The following is a 5,636-nucleotide window of genomic DNA, read 5'->3' on the forward strand; positions in this document are numbered from 1 at the left end:
GGAAGAGAGAGGACGGAAGAGTTAGAGAGAGGAGGAGAGAGAAGGGAAGAGAGAGGATTGAGGAGGCTGAGAGAGAAGGGAAGAGTTGGGGAGAGGAGGGAAGAGAGAGGACGGAAGAGGAGGAGAGAGGAGGGGAGAGAGAGTACGGAAGAGGAGGGAAGAGAKAGGAYGGAACAGGAGGGGAGAGAAGGGAAGAGATAGGACGGAAAAGGAGGAGAGAGCGAGGGGCCCCAAACCATGACAATGCAGGACTCAAGTCACCTTAGAGGAAACCTCTGAAATGGAACACCGGTACCTGATCAATACATGTGTCTTTCCCTCCTCTTTCCCTCAAACAGTATGCCATCTCACCTTTTTTACATAAACTGGTCCCCTATCCACTGCCAGAAATAGAATACAATCTCACTAAATAGCTTCCACTATTCACAGATAAGCTGCTGATGTTCGTTAAGTAACACTTGTTTCAGCATAATTATGTGTCAGACCTTGACTTGAATCAACCACATGGTGTGCCTTGCATATAACAACAGTAGACGTTTATAGTGTTGACGGCTGACGCAAATGCTGAACAAAACAAACAGGTTGACGCAATATGTTATTCAGACAGGATCTCAACAATAGAAGCACTCAGCAAACAACATGTTGCATTCTTCCCCAGTAGCTATGGTAACACAGTCACCCTAACAACGCTGGCCTTTAAACAGCGAGCCAGCTACAGATGATCAAGTTTTATCATATTGTCAACATTTCCATTTCTCATTGTATCCCGCGGAAAGCAATCACCTCCCCGAACCCCTGGGGTAGACATGGCAATGTGCCCATCTCGATAAACAGATAAATAAACAAGGGCGATGAACAGAGGAGAGGAGAAAAATAATCATGCTTCTTATTTTGACAGAAATGTTCTGGGACAAATACAATTGAAAGTATAGTGCTTTACCAGGTCAGGTCATGCCAACCTTACATTCGTCTCTCTGCCAAATGGTTAAGGTTAGGTTTTGGGGGTGGGGGTGCGAAAACTGATGCTCGATCTGTGCCTAAGGGCAACTTCTACCCTGATCCACAAAGGTGATCCCTAGGGGCAGGATCCCTAGGGGCAGGATCCCTAGGGGCAGGATCCCTAGGGGCAGGATCCCTAGGGGCAGGATCCCTAGGGGCAGGCTGTCTATGCCAAGGTAATAAACCGTCAGCCGGGCGGCTCTTTGATAGTCCAGTGTGTGTCTACTGGTTACCAGCCTACAGAAAGACCTCTACTTAATCTAGAAGAGGCTACCGGACAGGGAAGAGAAGAGACATTGACTAAGTGGATCTATATTTAAACTAAAAGTGGGGACATGATAGAACAGAGCACTAGAGGTGTGGGGGACAGAGAGGATATATTTTATTTGGGATATRATGTTTGCTTTGACCAACAGTAAATCAATGCCTGAGAGAATTTACGTCAGATTAAAATCCTATTTCAAACCAATGAATACAAGCTCGTCTATTATCTTATTGTGAGGTTTGTCTCTGTGAGGCCAGTCTCTTTCAGTGGCTCTAGCCCGTGTCAGTTGAATGAGTAACTAAAGTCTTTTTAAGAGCACTGAGGGACTGAGGGTAATGCCTGTTTAGGTTACACGCGCATGACAATGTCTCTTTTAATCCTGAACAGCATTCCGCCCCATGCTCCCAAGTCCCTTCCCCAAAGAGATGCCCAATCACAAAGCCGGTCAACAATGGCGCTGTCACTCAATCTGTCTCCATAGTGACCGCACAGAACGCAGGGGTCCGTGAGGTCACTTTCATTCCAGAATTCTCTGAACAGGGACTAATTGCTATGTTTGTGCTGGTGTTCCGTGTCAGTGAGCGGGCAAATTACCAGCACCGCGCAAATATCAATCACACCAGCTAATCATATGCTGCTATTCACACCAAACAACGAGAAAAGAGAGAGAGAGAGAGAGAGAGAGAGAGAGAGAGAGAGAGAGAGAGAGAGAGAGAGAGAGAGAGAGACAGAGAGACAGAGAGACAGAGCTGAGAGAGCTGAGAGAGCTGAGAGAGATGCTTCTCAGCTGCTCTGTACTTATCTGTAAGTACAGTTCACACTGGTGGTTATCTTTGTTATGAAGCTTGGGAGGGGAAAGGAAAGAGCAGGGAGGGGGGATGTTTTTGAGCATATATTGTTTTTTTCTCTGTCCAGTTTCCCTTGTTGAAACTCAGCTGTAATATAAACCCAGTAACTTTGCCGAGAGGCATCCCATCAGATCATTTCTCGATTCAGCAATTTTCCCCAACCCTCTCTCTTCCCCAGTCTCCCCTCTCCTTCCTCCCTTCTCAYTCCCTCTCTCTTTATCTCATGTCTTCAGGGGCTTTAGCAGTCCGAGCCGAGCAGGCCTTTCTGAGGGGTGAACTCAAGGAACTCTCTCTGCCAAAACTCTCAGAGTAATTCAACCATCTGGATGGGGTCACTGTTTGTCGCGGAGCGCACAGTATGAGACAGTACCGCGTGCACAGCATCACAGCAAGGAGAGGCTCTGAGATTACAGTAATGCTGTGTTCATGAGAGCCACTTCCTTCAAGCCAAAAAACACACGAATACATMTTTGAAGCATCCATCATTGTGTCAAAGGATGGAAATGGCATTAAGACATATTGTTGAGTTGTTGTGATAAAAACAGCATATGTTGTGATTACTCTGTTGTGATAAAAAGGGATATTTTTGTAGTTGTGATTTTTACAGCCACATTCATATTCTCTGAGGGGCTAAGGGTGTCTGAATGCACTCAAAAGTCGCCAAATGCATCTGTAAGTAAGCTATTAACCCACAGTGGATACCTCATCATCATACCCCACTCAGTATGATGGAAAGAGACATTCAGGATTCATCAGAACTCGCATGTAGGCATGGAGGACCATTAGGAGCCGACGCAGGGAGCTAAACAGTTAGGTTTCTGAGGTACTGTGAACTCACACAGTCACACACACATACTGTTTAAATGAACCACYGTTGGGATGCATTTTATAAATCCACTTAGCATATGGAAATAGACAATCAAGATTAATCATAACTCACATGTTGGGATTCCCAATTAGGAGCCGATGCCGGGAGCTAGACAGTTACGTTTCAGAGGTTTCACACACACTGAACAGGTCACATGCATATTGTTAGCTCAAATCCTTTAAATGTCCCACCGTTGGGGTGCATTTTATAGACTAAAGCCTGCTTTGAAAGACAATGTGTTGGAGTAAATAGTTTGTCTTGAAAAAAGGCATTGTATCTCCTTGTCTTTGTTTTCTCTTGAAGTCTCAAATGTGGCACTACAGGCCTACTGTAAACAATCCCAGCCTCAATATGAACGTCCTTCATACTAACTAAAGGTTAGTATATGTGGGGCGGCAGGTAGCCTAGTGGTTAGAGCTTTGGACTAGTAACCAAAARGTTGCAAGAATCGAATCCCCGAGCTGACAAGGTAAAAATCKGTTGTTCTGCCCCTGAACAAGGCAGTTAACCCACTGTTCCTGGGCCGTCATTGAAAATAAGAATTTGTTCTTAACTGACTTRCCTAGTTAAATAAAGGTAAAATATAAAAATAAATATGTAATGGGCTGACAAGACAGAATCTGTGGTGTTGAATTAGAAWGGATGGCAGTGTACTGTAGCCTACTGTTACTGAGGAGAGGAAAAATTTGCCCACACAGCAAGTGCCAATCCTGATGCATTCACAAGTCAAAAGAAGGGACATGGAAGAATTTAACACCCGCTGTATGTCATCAAAATCACTGTCAAGTAGTCAACAAAAAGAAAGCGATATAAGGGAGTTCCATAACAAAATACAACCTTACATCTACCCTTCTCTGTTCAATGTGTAAACACTGCCCAACATGATAGCAATAGCTTATTAACAAAGTCAATTAGAATAATTGCCAAGATATCCAACCATATTTCACTCCAAAAGTAATAGTGACTTACTCTGCTTCAATTAAAGCTTAATTACTTAACTGTTGTTTTGTATACATGTACTGGGACCAGGAGACAAACAGRTATAATAAGAAGTAAATGGTTTCAGAGTTAAACTGACAATGTAAGTATAGAACGGGACCAGTAGCCTACCTCTGTAATTACACAGACCAAAATACAGTGTTTGCACACCATGRGGAACGAACTATCACTACCAGTGGACATTTTGTTATTAAAATTAATGTGTAAAAGGCAACGCATCTGCATAGCGCAGAGGCGAGAAATCTTATTAAGCGCGTGTAATAGGAGTGAATAATCACAGTGTTAGCACCGCCAAGCGGTACTAAAACATTTYAGATAACCATGGTAGTAAACTTCTACACCGGGCTATTCTTTTTAGTATGTGAATAATATCATATGGCCAACATGATTTTGATAATTATATGTATTATACGTATTTATTGTATCCTATGAAGTCGTGAATTATGCACAGCAATAGAAAAGAGAAGGTGGAAACGTTAAATATTTCACCAGTAATACAATTTACTCCAGAGATTACAGCATTCAGACTGCAAAACGGCAAATTAACCAGTTCAGCATGTCCAGTGAAAGGTCTAATTTGGAAAGAAGAAAACATCGGCATGGTAAAGCATTTCAAATGCCAATATGTGTAAACCACTCACCTAGTGAAGTCTCCAACTACTCCTATTCATCTAGCAGGAGAACAACTACAAGTCTCAACCAGTCTGAAGAAGGTGAGTGTTGTTGTGGCTCAGGGGGGAAAATACGGTAAAGGTGGAGTAATCCCAGTTTGCGTTCTCCTATTTAAAACAAAATCCAGTAACTCCGGGTCAGTCTCTGACTACTGTGCAGCTTTCTCAGATCTCTCTCTCTCCCCCTCTCTCTCTCTCTCTCTCTCTCTGCCGTCTCTCGAGAGCCATATATTTCTGTCACCGTGCCTCCTCGCAGCAGCAGCACAGTGCACTATTTGTAACTGGACACTACACCGCACTGCACTGCCGCGCTCCGCTTCACCTCACAGACAATAGCCTCGGCCACGAGACAAGGACGCAAGCCAAGTGACACGAACTCTTAAAACTTTGTTAAAACTGTAGCAAGAAGGGAGATCAGACAGAGCACTGCAGAGTGCGCGGTTATGTGAGTTGCTGCGTGCAATGCAAGCGCGCTGTGATAGCCATCGGGTTCGCAGGATTTAAAAAAGAACTGAAGTAAGAGTGCGCCCCCCCTTGCCGCGTCYGTTCATTCACACAGTGGATGAATTGGCCATGATTCTCGCATGATTCTGGAAGACGTGGCAGGCAGCGGCGCACAGCTGTCCTGCAGGTAGATTACGTACTGTAGACGGATACAATAGGGGAACATTGACCCATGAGATCCCAATGTTTTTGGGGGACTATGCAAAGTGCATTTTCTAGGAGACAMTTTTATGCATTCAGGTTTATGTTTGTTTCACATTAAAGGGCAATTCCACCACTTTTAAACCTCATTTTCATTATCTCCAACACAATTGTGTGTACATGTGAAAACGGCAAATATCTACGTTTTGTAGAAGAAAAATATAAAGTTAAAATATTCTACTGCCGGTTTTGACAATCACAATGTAAAAAATGGAGTACTACTATCTGTGATGTCACAGATGAGTATTATTTAGAACCATTACTCTTATCTATTTGRCCAC

General features: G+C 43.6%; 1 protein-coding gene across 1 annotated transcript in view; it reads right to left on the minus strand.

Annotated features, from left to right (window-relative positions):
• Positions 1-5,110, minus strand: part of sema5a (sema domain, seven thrombospondin repeats (type 1 and type 1-like), transmembrane domain (TM) and short cytoplasmic domain, (semaphorin) 5A) — a 221,921-nt gene extending 216,811 nt beyond the window's left edge. The window contains 1 exon segment of the mRNA XM_024000082.3: positions 4,621-5,110. The gene's annotated coding sequence lies outside the window, so the exon portion shown is untranslated.
• Positions 5,111-5,636: the final 526 nt, after the last annotated feature.

The sequence above is a fragment of the Salvelinus sp. IW2-2015 genome, linkage group LG14 (assembly GCF_002910315.2).
Source record: "Salvelinus sp. IW2-2015 linkage group LG14, ASM291031v2, whole genome shotgun sequence".
NCBI lineage: Eukaryota > Metazoa > Chordata > Actinopteri > Salmoniformes > Salmonidae > Salvelinus > Salvelinus sp. IW2-2015.